Source organism: Dendrobates tinctorius, unplaced genomic scaffold (genome assembly GCF_039654945.1).
Source record: "Dendrobates tinctorius isolate UK_male_01 unplaced genomic scaffold, ASM3965494v1 ptg000021l, whole genome shotgun sequence".
Lineage (NCBI taxonomy): Eukaryota > Metazoa > Chordata > Amphibia > Anura > Dendrobatidae > Dendrobates > Dendrobates tinctorius.
In genome coordinates, this window is record NW_027361689.1 from 15623442 (window position 1) to 15637276 (window position 13835).

Below are 13835 nucleotides of genomic sequence, written 5' to 3' on the forward strand. Positions count from 1 at the left end.
AGATGGCAACCATAGCTAGGACCAAGATGGTGGATGGTGGCGTATGAGACAGAAGCTTCGCCCATCGTGGGCATTGGCAACGCAAAAGAGAGCAAAAGTCCCTCCGGCTTGGAAGGGGCCTGTCTGGAGAAGTTGGCCTGTAGTGAGTGTGAGTGGTACCCGCCCCCAGGGAACGGTGAAAGAAAAAGAAACCATGCCTGATGCAACAAGTCAAGGGAGAAAAGGCGGAGAATTCAAGAAATGGGCAGGTGAGCTGGAAGTGACTCCACCAAAGAGGTGGAGCCGCGGAGAAGCATACCCATGGCAGAGCGGACCGGCATCATTGTTGGTGAGCAAGGAGAAGAGGAAGCAGGAAGTGATGGCGCACAATGGTTTCCACATAGAAAACAACAGCTGGTTCTAGAGCATCGGACTCCGTGGTGGACCCAGACGGGCCGAATGGAAGAGGAGGATGGCACAGCTAGAGCAGGAGGTGTGGCTGGGTGGGCTGAGAATGACAGAGGTCCCAGCGAATGCCCAGAATTCAGAGCCAGGTGGAGTGTCTGAAAGCTATGGTGAAAGCCTGGTCAGTGAGTACACCTCAGCCCACTAAAGAGATAACAGCCCGGGAAACAGCCACCATTCCCCGGCCACAGATGTATTTGGAAGAGGCCCCAACCCCTGCTAAAGGCAACATGGGGCAAAGGTTATCCAGGGTAAGGAGGGGAAGTGGGTGAGGGCGCAACTGGAGAGCCCTGGAGGCAGGAATTTGTGACTGTCCACCGAGTGTATGTGAATACCGGATCCCTGAGGCATGGGCCTATCCTGCAAACATGCGACCATGTCCAATTTATAAAAGAAAACGGGCCACAGGGATGGTATGCGGTGGCAGTAACCTTGATTTGGCCGGAAGAGCTGGATCCTCAGGTGGTACAGCCGGAAGAGGTGACTGCACAGGTGGCCGCTCAACCACAGCACGAGGCGACCACAACCAGGACCCCCCCCCCCCCCCCGAGTCCTACAGTCTCAGGGCAAGTACAGTGTACCCGCAAAAGTAGTGTGGAGACTGCCTCCTCCAAGGCTATTACAAGGGACTCAGTACTAACATAGGCGATGGGTGCTGCAGCTGCAGTTTATGTGTCTCAAGGTCCCTACTCGACCACCTATGTGCGGTAATCCAGTGGCAAAGAGACCTGGAAGTGAAAGCGGTCGCAGAACTCAAGATGGTGGTCAAAAGTAAAAGGTCAGCTGTGCCTGTTGTATGTGGGGAAAAGAGGAACTATTCCACTTTGGGGGGGCAGAGGAAGAAGAGTTTGTGCTTCCCCCTAGTTATGTTTTGCACACCGTTGCACATTGCCTGGCCGTATTTAGGGACTGTGAATGCCTAAAGGGTCCCAAACCCTTTTTCTGTCCCTAAGGACTGTGCACTTTGCCCCATAGACATGGACTTTGTCCCATCTTCCCCTGCACTCCGCCTCATGTTTTCCGTGAACTTTGCCCCCAAGGGACTGTGAGCCTGACTCATAGGTGGCATTGTGTAATAAAAGTTACTGTTGTTCATAAAACAGAGAGGGGAGGAAAAGGATGATCCAATGTTCTAGGTGGGTCAGGACTTTGTGGACTGTGTTCTCATCTTAAGGACTGATGAGGAACCTATGGACTGTGCTCATGGACCGATGGGCTTTTATCGTGTGGGCCTGAGGGCCATTATTTAAAAAAAAAAAAAGGACTCGGATGGGCATAAGTTCCATGGTCCTAACCGAGAGGAGCGACAAAAATAAGTCATGCGCAGAAGTTGGGTCATGTTCTTGGACTATTGGGCAAGAGTTGTTGTGCCCAAAGAACTTGAACTTTGTGTTCTGGGGTCAGTGCCAATACGGTAATGGACACTATATACCTCTGGAGGATGTGACCGTGAGTTTTGTTTTGTGTTTTATGTGAATTTGTCCCTTCCAGATACCAGAATAGTCGAGAACAACCATGTTAAAAGAGGGGAGGAATGAAACAGTGGTGGACTGTACTATCGTGTTTCAGCCCCTGAAGTTACCAATCGCTGTGTAATATAGTTGAATAAGGTTATATGTTTTTATATATATTGTAATATGGCAATGTGTAGTAATGTTTAGTGTGCAGTTTAGCAGGGGTAGCTTAGGATTTGGGACATAAGATAGACAGCGTAAGCAACATAGGCGTAGTAGGTTTTGACAGAAAGGAATTGTAATTCATAATGTTGTGATCGTGATCTGCCCAGTTACATATTATAGGGACAGACATATTTAAAGTTGGGATTAGACTATAGTGAACGGAGCAAGCCCCAGTAAAAAAGGACTGCTTCCTGGAAGATAGATAGGGAAGTACAGAACACAAGGTCAAGTTGAAGGCTCGGTACAGGTACTATGAAGAGTGCCTTATCCTCTGGCGTACAGGGGATGATAGACTTGGAACCACTTGAAGGGAAGGTAACAGATCCCGGGTGCACTGCAGAACTGGACAAGAAATCCCTGGGACTGACAGTGTCAGCAGATATAGGGATAGTCCAGGAGGAATGCTGAAAATATACTGTATTAAGGAAACAAGAAGTGTTTTGCCCAGAACTGCATATTACAATCTGATGAACTTGAACTGTCCAGTAAATTCCTGTTTGCTAAAACGAACTTGGTGTCTCCTGAGTTATGTGCGACGGCTCCTGAAGATGGAGGTCTGGAGACAGTCGATGCTTGCGGCCTACAAGTGAGTGTGATGTACACCACACCTCACAGCACATTGGGACTGGGATACGACTTTCCTGTAAAGTGCAAGTGTGATATGGACTAGCAGCTTGTCCACGGCTAGCGCCCTCGGCCACTTTATAGTAGTTCACAAGACCAAATTTTTCCTCGGAATGAGTGATCCGCACAGAAGCACGGAGACTTGTCCCAATTTCAAGTTTATGAATCTGTGACATAATTCCATGGATCCCATCCATGTGCTGTCTGTTTCACATGGACTGCATGAAAGGAGGTGGAGAAACCGCTATCAAACTGATGGTAAAATGCTGACACTTAAGCCCCCGTCACACATAAAGATGCACCAGCGATCCCAACAACGATACGACCTTGTCAGGATCTCTGGTGCATCGCTACATGATCGCTGGTGAGCTGCCAAACAGGCCAGCACGCAGGTTTCTAAGGTACACATCGGGTAACTAAGTGACGCGAGCCGCTTAGTAACCCGATATTTACCTTAGAGACCAGCTCCCAGCGCCTGCTTAAAGCGCTGGGAGCTTCACTGATCGTTGGCTTTTGCTGTCACACGCAGCGATCGGCGCTGGCCAGCGGGAGACCAGCGATCAAAAAATGGCCCAGGCCGATCGAACACTTTCAGCGATACCCGGTGGGGGGGCCGGTCACTGAGCCCCGTCACACACAGCGATCTCGCTGGCGAGATTGCTGTGGCGTCACAAAATCAGCGAAATCGCTGTGTGTGACGGGGCCTTAACCTAACTCTGATTAAAAACACTGATGAAACTTGGACCGCTATTTGCATATGAGAAAAATCACTGATGTCCGAATGAACCCATGGGATACGTTATCTATGATTAGAGCGGCCTTTTATTTACTTTTCACAGTTGGCCTTTTCTTCGTAGCTGTATCCTATAAACAGACATCTAATTACATTCTTCTGAGATGATTCATCATTAGTTGGAAAAACAGGGAGACGCCTGAAATAATAACATAATTATCAGACCTATTTGCATGCTTCATTAACCAGATAAAAAACAAACTGGAATTTCCGGCTCCCTGCATCAGCGCGCTGGTAACTAACGTAGACATCGGGTATCTAAGTGACGCACGTCCCTTGGATACCCGATGTGTACATTAGTTACCAGCAGATCGCTGGTCTCCCGCCTGTCACATGCAGCGATGCGTGCTGGACAGCAGGAGACCAGCGACCAAAAAAAAGTCCTGGCCTTTCCTGCAGTGATCAGCGATACTGGCAGGGGGGCCGGTCGCTGATCGCTGTCACACACAGCGATCTCGCTGGTGAGATCGCTGTTGTGTTACAAAAATTGTGACTCAGCAGCGATCTCGCTAGCGAGATCGCTATGTGTGACGGGGCCTTTAAATGAGAACTACCAGTGATGCTAAAAAAAAATCTGATAAAAGATACTAGTTTTTAATACTACTCTTTGGGGTTATATACCGTAAGTGTGTGAAGTTACGGTCTCAAGCCCCTGTAGGGTGTGTGCACACAGGGCTTACACGCTTTTGGTAAAAAGTGTTGTACATCATTTGAGCATTTTCTCCTATTAAAGAGTCTCCTGTGAAAAAATGGATCCATAAGGTTAAAAAGCAACTGAAACACAGTTGCATGTGAACAGGACTCATCCAAAGACTGTGCAACCTCTGTTGACTGCCGTACACAGTACTTTTATCATCATAGGCAACCAAAAAAGTCAAAATATTGCATCAAAAAATACTGGTAAGTGTAACTTCATGAATTACTTATTGGAAGCAGAGGCCAGAAAATGTTTTGGCACACCCTAAACCGAGGGTATAGACTGAGCCTGTGCCCACTGACTGGAGTATGTATAACTCATACATATGTGGCGCCCTGTGTCTTTGCCGCCACAAAATGGTCAAATATGCACTATTTCATATGTGTTTTGTAATTGATGGGAGTTATGCTTTCTCTGCTGGAGACATCTGCACACACAATTTTACCCCACTCCCTTACTTGCCTGAAGCTTAGAGCTTTGGAGACTATCCTAACTGGGAGGGGAGGAGTTTAGTTGTTGTTCTGTGAGGAAGACGGTGTGAAGACAAGATGGAGAATGTTCTTGGAGCAGTAACAGTCAGCATAGGTTTGTAACTAATAAGTCAGGTCAGACTAACTTAATTTCCTTCTATGACGGAATCACTGATTGGGTGGATCAAGGAAATGCTGTAGATATAGTATATCTTGACTTCAGCAAAGCATTTGACAAAGTATCTCATACAATCCTTATTGAAAAAATGACTAAGTATGGAATGGACAAGGCAACTGTTAGGTGGATTCATAACTGGCTTAGTGATCGGACCCAAAGAGTGGTCGTAAATGGCTGCATATCCAGTTGGAAGAATGTCTCAAGTGGGGTACCACAGGGCTCTGTCCTGGGCCCTGTATTGTTCAACATCTTTATCAACGATTTAGATGAAGGAGCTGAGGGTAAGCTGATTAAATTTGCTGATGACACGAAGCTAGGAGGGATAGCTAATACTAGAGAAGAGAAAGAGAGGATTCAAAAAATATAAATAAACTGGAGAAGTGGGCAGCAACTAACAGAATGGTTTTTAACAGGGAAAAATGCAAAGTACTACATCTGGGCAATAAAATGTAAAAAGCATATACAGAATGGGAGGAATAGGGCTAAGCAACGGCACATATGAAAAAGACTTGGGTATACTAATAAATCACAGACTGAATATGAGTCAACAGTGTGATGCAGCAGCAAAAAAGGCAAATGCAATTCTAGGATGTATTAACAGAAGCATACAGTCTAGATCACGTGAAGTCATTATTGCCCTCTACTCCTCTTTGGTCAGACCTCATCTGGAATACTGTGTCCAGTTTTGGAGTTTTGGGCGCCACATTTTAAAAAAGACATCAACAAACTGGAGCAAGTTCAGAAAAAAGCGACCAGAATGGTGACCGGTCTGCAAACCCTGTCTTATGAGGAAAGGTTGCAGGATTTGGCAATGTTTAGCTTGCAAAAGAGAAGACTTAATAGCTGTCTACAAATATCTCAAGGGCTGTCACATTGTAGAAGGATCATCTTTATTCTCATTTGCACAAGGAAAGACTAGAAGCAATGGGATGAAACTGAATGGGAGGAGACACAGATTAGATATTAGAAAAAACTTTTTGACAGTTAGAGTGATCAATGAGTGGAACAGGCTGCCACGAGAGGTGGTGAGTTCTCCTTCAATAGAAGTCTTCAAACAGAGGCTGGACAGACATCTGTCTGGGATGATTTAGTGAATCCTGCTTTGAGCAGGGGGTTGGACTAGATGGCCCAGGAGGTCCCTTCCAACTCTACGATTCTATGATTCTATGAGGATGACCTTCAAATTTATCAATCTCCTATACCGTTACCGTTCAACAGTTATATACTTTTAGCAAACATCATTATCTCAAGTCTTATCATGACGGTTAAGGGTCAAACCTAGCAGCTAAATTTTTAAGAAAAGGTGGGAAAGTCAAAAGTAAGGGTATGTGCACACGTTGCAGATTTGTGTGCAGAATTTTCTGCACAAAAAATGCATCTCCTGGCAGAAAACGCAGCTGCAGATTTCACAAACTTCATCGTGTTTTTTAGTGCGGTTATTCATTGCGGTTTTCCACCTGTGGATTTCTAGAATGGAGCAGGTGGAAAACTGCAGCAAAAGCGCACAAAAGAAGTGACAGCAGATTTTGTTTCACATAGGCTTTAATGCTACTGTACATCACATGCAGTTCTGCTGCATATACGCAGGGCCAAATCTGCTGCGTATATGCAGCAGAAACGCACCGTGTGCACATAGCCTTAAAGCCCCTTTACATTTAGCAATGCACCAGTGACGATATGACCTGGTCAGGATCGCTGGTGCATCGCTAAATGGTCGCTAGTGAGCTGCCAAACAGGCAGATCTCACCAGCGATGCAGCAGCGCTCAGCGGTCGCTCTTACCTTTCAGACGCGGCGAGGGTGACGTCTTCCGCCCGCGTCCATGGGGTCGCTCGTCGGCGCCAGCAGGAAGCCGACGACGAGAAATGGACCAGGCCGATCTCACGCGATCAGTGATAACCAGCGGGGGAGCCGGTTGGAGGTAAGTATCACATGTAGCGATATCACTAGCAATATCGCTGCTGCGTCACAAAATCGGTGACGCTTTAGCGATATTGCTAGCGATATCGCTATGTGTAAAGCCCCCTTAACATTTCATAACCCCAAATACTATAGGGACACGAGCTGCAACACATACACACGTAGGACTGTACTTTTAAAATACTAAAATATCAGATTTTATTTATTTTTTTAAACTAATAGACGTTCATGTAAGATATGGATCCACAGGGTCCCCAGAGAAGGGCACTTTTTCAGAAGAGCTTCACGCCATTTTTTAATTCCCTCCCAATCTTGCTTTAAAATAAAACAAAATAAGAGACAAATGCTGAAGAAATACTGGTGTGAATGAGGCCTAAATCTGCTTCTATGATCAACTGGAAAATGTATGTATTGCTTTTTTTTTTTTTTCTTTAAATGCAGACCCCTTGATTTTTGCTCCACATTGAAGCCAATTGTAAATGTGGGGAGGGGGACTAAACATCCAAATAATCTGCGAAGAGATTCAAAACCTGAATAGCTGAGGCGAAGCAGGGACAATGCCTTCCACAAGATGGACAGGTGGCTGCCAGGGCTCGGCAAAGCTGACATTGTGCAGCAGCTGTCTGCAGTAATGCCTCCTTTTCCAGATATCAAAGAGTTTCTGCTTACCCAAAATTCAGGCTGTTATACAAAAGATTTATTGCTGCCAGTAAGGTGTCATTCAGGGGTCCTTTTTCGCCATCTGTGTCTACCTGTGTCATTCATGGACAGAAGATGTCCACATTTTAGTCTATGGGGCTGTTAATACGCCTGTTGTTTTTTGCAGACCTAGTGTCCGTTTCTGATCCGAGTCAGGGGTGAAACGCACACATTAATAGCAATGGGTCCATTTAAAAAAACAAAAAAAAGATAGTACATTGATGCAATGTGTTTAATGGGTAATAAATATAATTTTAACAGGTAAAGCTAGTTTCACATTTGCGTACCCTGGAGCTGCGGAGGGATGCAGATGTCCTCCACCCACGGCGGCACCTCCTCCGGTCAGCTCCTCCTCCGTCACAATGCGGCTGCCTGCGTACTCTATCTTTAGCATTCGGTACGCAGGCCGTGCCACAGTATGTGGATGCCGCCGCATGCGTCATTTTGACGGTGCGGCGACCAGACCAAAATGCAACACGTTGCGTTCGGCGAAAGTCGCCGCACCATCAAAACGACGCATGCGGCGGCATCCACATACTGCTGCACGGCCTTCATACCGAATGCTAAAGATAGAGTAACATCATGAAACAATCACTGACCTCAGGGAGACCAGTCAAAGAAAACACTGCGGCAGGCGGCAAAGGCGCTCAATCAGTGAAATCCTAGGTGCAATGCTCCCTGGGAAATACAAATATGCAAATAAAGTCCGTGGAGCCTCATTTAAGAGTCTCAAACACGGGACTAGCCAGATCTTCCTTCAGGGAAGGACCCAGCCAAGGGGTGGCTCCTTTCGGAAACCACCATTACCACCATATTAAGTGGCCCTTTAAGTCAATATCCAGCTCTTTACGAGTTTACAGATGTGACAAGGGAAATACCAAGGCCAGGTATCCATCCACAGACAGCTGTTTCGGGGTGTTGCCCCTCATCAGTGTGGAGTAGGATTCTGGCTAGGTGGGAGCAATGCCTAGTAGACCAAGATCACGAAACAATCACTGACCTCAGGGAGACCAGTCAAAGAAAACACTGCGGTAGCCGGCAAAGGCGCTCAATCAGTGAAATCCTAGGTGCAATGCTCCCTGGGAAATACAAATATGCAAACCTATTAAATAAATAAATACAAAAGATCTATAGTCCCACCTGTTTTTTACTAACCAGTAGAGTTGAGCGATACCGTCCGATACTTCAAAGTATCGGATCGGAATGGATCGGCCGATCTTAAAAAAAAGTATCGGTATCGCCGATTCCGATACCGGAAGTCCCATTCAAGTCTATGGGACTTCCGGTATCGGAATAAGAAAAACCCTGTTTTTGCCTTGTACAGCCTCTCTGGGGTCTGTGCCGGCCTGCCAGGGGGTCTGTGCAGGCTCCGGTGGGCTGTGCCGGCCTGCCGGGGGGCTGTGCAGGCTCCGGGGGGCTGTGCCGGCCTGCCGGGGGGCTGTGCAGGCTCCGGGGGGCTGTGCCGGCCTGCCGGTGGTCTGTGCAGGCTTCGGGGGTCTGTGCAGGCATCGTCCGATGGGACTACAAGTCCCATCGGGCGATGCCTGCTACCATGACAGTGATTGACACATTAGCCAATGATGGGACAGTAGTAGTCCCATCATCCGGCTAATGTGTTGAATGTAAAAAAAAAAAAAAAAAAAAAAAAAATTACATGCTACATACATACAACATGCATACTACATGTAACATACATACTACATATATACTACATGCAACATGCATACTACATACATGCTACATTCATACTACATACTACATACATGCTACATATATACTACATGCAACATACATACTACATATATACTACATGCATTCAACATGCATACTACATATATACTACATGCATGTTACATACATACTACATATATACTACATGCATGCTACATACATACTGCATGCTACATACATACTACATGCTACATACATACCACATACATACTACATACATACTACATGCATGCTACATACATACTACATGCATGCTACATACATACTACATGCTACATACATACTACATATATACTACATGCATGCTACATACATACTACATGCTACATACATACTACATATATACTACATGCATGCTACATACATACTGCATGCATGCTACATACATACTACATGCTACATACATACCACATATATACTACATACATACTACATACATGCTACATACAATACATTCATACAATACATACATAGACAATGGCTTCGGGGAACAATGTGACAAGTATTGGTAAGTATGTTACTCTATGTTATATGTATTGTATGTCTATGTATGTATTGTATGTAGCATGCATGTAGTATGTATGTAGTATATATGTGGTATGTATGTAGCATGTAGTATGTATGTAGTATGTATGTAGCATGCATGTAGTATGTATGTAGTATGTATGTTGCATGCATGTAGTATGTATGTAGTATGTATGTAGTATGTATGTAGCATGCAGTATGTATGTAGCATGCATGTAGTATATATGTAGTATGTATGTAGCATGCAGTATGTATGTAGCATGCATGTAGTATGTATGTAGTATATATGTGGTATGTATGTAGCATGTAGTATGTATGTAGCATGCAGTATGTATGTAGCATGCATGTAGTATATATGTATGTATGTAGCATGTAGTATGTATGTAGCATGCATGTAGTATATATGTAGTATGTATGTAGCATGTAGTATGTATGTAGCATGCATGTAGTATATATGTGGTATGTATGTAGCATGTAGTATGTATGTAGTTTTTTTTTTTTTTTTTAACATTTAACACATTAGCCGGATGATGGGACTACTACTGTCCCATCATTGGCTAATGTGTCAATCACTGTCATGGTAGCAGGCATCGCCAGATGGGACTTGTAGTCCCATCGGACGATGCTTGCACAGACCCCCGGACATCAGCACAGCCCCCCGGCAGGCCGGTACAGACCCCCGGCAGGCCGGTACAGACCCCGGGCAGTCCACACAGCCCCCCGGCAGGCCGGCACAGCCCCCCGGCAGGCCGGCAATGACGGCGCATCATGATGACGTCATTTCGGCTGTCAATCAACTTTGAACTTCCGATTCCGATGCCGACTTCCGATATTGAAAAAATATCGGAAGTCGGTATCGGAATTCCGATACAGCAAGTATCGGCCGATACCCGATACTTGCGGTATTGGAATGCTCAACACTACTAACCAGCTAAGGTAAAGCAAACAGCTGCGGGCTTATATTATCAGGCTGTGAAGGGCCAAATAACCATGGACCTTTCCAGCCTAATAATATTAGCTCACAGCTGTCTGATTTACTTTTGTTGGTTATTAAAAAATGAGGTCTCCCCATCTTGGATAACCAACAAAAGCAAAGCAGACAGCTGTGAGCTTATATTAATAGACAGGGAAAGTCCATGGTTATCTGACCCTTACCACCCTAAAAATACCAGCCCACAGCCGCCCCAGAATTGCATCTGTTAAAAGCACCAATTCTGGCATTTTGCATTGGATCTTCCTGATTGCCTTGGTGCAGTGGCAATCTGGCTAATGGATTATGAAACTGATAACTGTGTAATTTCAGTTGGCATCAAATTCAGGGGTTAGTAATGTTGAGGTGTCTACCACACACCCCCTTTACTAATCCTGTAATCAAAAATAAAAACGCACACACAGAAAAAAATAGTTTATTTTTTAAAAATACTCCCCCCACACCTCGTTCACCAGCCAGGCAGTGATCTGGTTGCAGATTCGACTGCTGGTGATCTTCATGAAAATGGCGCCGGCGCAAATCGACCTCCAGTGGTCTCCAGGAAAATAGCGCTGGGAGGCAGCTCATGTGCAGAAAGAGATCTCACCAAAGTTCGATCTGCACATGCGCTATTTTCATGAAGATCACCACCAACCGAATCTGCAAGAGTGCTGCCTACCAGCAAAGAGCAAACAGATGAACGGCATACTAGGACACACAAATCACCACATTAACAGACGGAGCTATTTATCTGAAGTATTGTGGTATATATTTCTGTCAAAAAACGGAGGTGCTTGCATGAAAAAACATGAATATTTCAATGTGAAGTAAAAAAGGAGAAATATGCAGCACTCACCAATATAGCTGAAAAATTCGCTTCTACGGGTCCAGGTGGTCTCCAGCAGCGTCGGACTGGCCCACCGGAGAACCGGTGGATTCTCCGGTGGGCCCTGGCATCTGGTGGGCCCTGGCACCTGCAGGCATACAGGGCCAGCAGTTGCCTAGGGCCCCCGCTGCTCCAGGGGCCCCCAGCCAGTGGTGTGTCGCACACCATGCAGCTGCTATGGGGGCCCCTGCCAGCGGAGCAGCAGCGGGTGTCAGGAGGCAGGAGCCCCTGTCCCCGCTGCTAAAGAGAAATGAATATTCACTGCGAAGCAGTGAATATCATTTCAGGTCTCCACCCCCCAGAGGCCCCGCCCCCAGCCCAGTAAGCCGCTCTGCAGACTACAGCTGTAAATCAGGGCCGGCGCCGCCCTCAGTCCTCTCTGCTCCTGGCTCACAGCCAGTGCGCGATGACGTCACTACATCGCGCACCCGCTGTGTGTCTGGCAGAGGGGGCAGCTCCTGACACTGAAGCCGGGATCAGCGTGGGAGCGAGGAGGAGAGGTGAGTATTGTTTTTTTGTTTTTTTTATATCTCTCTCGCTCTCTCTATCTATCTATCTATCTATCTATCTATCTATCTATCTCTATCTATCTCCCTCTCTATCTCTCTTATATCTATCTATCTTTCTATCTCTATCTATTATCTATATCTATCTATCTATCTCTATCTATATCTATTATCTATATCTATCTATTTCTAAATCTATCTCTATCTATCGCTCTATCTTTATATCTATCTTTCTATCTCTACATCTATCTCTATATCTATCTCTATATCTTTCTATATATATATATATCTATATCTATCTATTATGTCTATCTCTATATCTATCTATCTTACTCTATCTATCTCTATATCTATTATCTCTATATTTATTATCTATCTAGCTACCATCTATATCTATCTATCTTTATCTATATATATATATATATATATATATATCTCTATCTAATATCTATATCTATCTATCTCTATACCTATCTATCTATTTATCTATCTCTATATCTTTTCTCTGTATCTATCTATATCTATATCTCTCTTGCTATCTATCGCTCTATCTCTATATCTATCTCTATATCTATCTTTATATCTATATATCTATCTCTATATCTATATCTATTTCTCTCTATATCTCTCTCTATAGCTATCTATCTATATATCTCTATCTCTATATCTATCTCTCTGTATATCTATCTATCGCTCTCTCTATATCTGTCTTTCTATCTCTATATCTATCTATCTTTCTCTATCTATTTATCTCTATATCTTTTCTCTGTATCTATCTCTCTCTATATCTATCTCTATATATATCTAGTATCTCTATATCTATTTCTCTCTATATCTCTCTATATCTATCTATTTATCTCTATCTCTATATCTATCTCTCTGTATATCTATCTATCTTTCTATCTCTATATCTATCTTTCTCTATCTATCTATTTATCTCTATCTATCGCTCTATCTCTATATCTATCTTTCTATCTCTATATCTATCTCTATATCTATCTTTCTATCTATCTCTATATCTATGTATATCTATCTATTATGTCTATCTAGCTATCTCTATTATCTATATCTACCTATCTCTATATCTTTCTATCTTACTCTATCTTTATATCTATCTGTTATCTCTATATTTATTATCTATCTTTATCTATCTATTATCTATATCTATCTATCTATCGATCTCTGTATCTATCTCTCTCTATATCTATCTCTCTCTCTATCTACCGCTCTCTCTATCTCTATCTATCTTTATATCTATCTATCTCTATATCTATCTATTATCTCTATATCTATCTATATCTATCTATCTCTATATCTATCTCTATATCTATATCTGTTTCTCTCTATATCTCTATCTCTCTCTCTATAGCTATCTATATATTATCTCTATATCTATCTATCTTTATATTATCTCTATATCTATCTATCTATCTCTAAATCTATCTGTTATCTCTTTATCCATATCTATCTCTATATCTATCTATCTCTATATCTATCTGTCTATCTCTATACATATCTCTATATCTAGCTATTATCTCTATCTTTCTATATCTATCTGTCTCTATATCTATCTATCTCTATCTATTATCTCTATATCTATCTATCTCTATATATATATATATATCTATATCTATTTTTATTTATAGCCATCTATCTATATATATTTATCTCTATATCTATCTATATATGTCTATATTATTATTATTATATATGT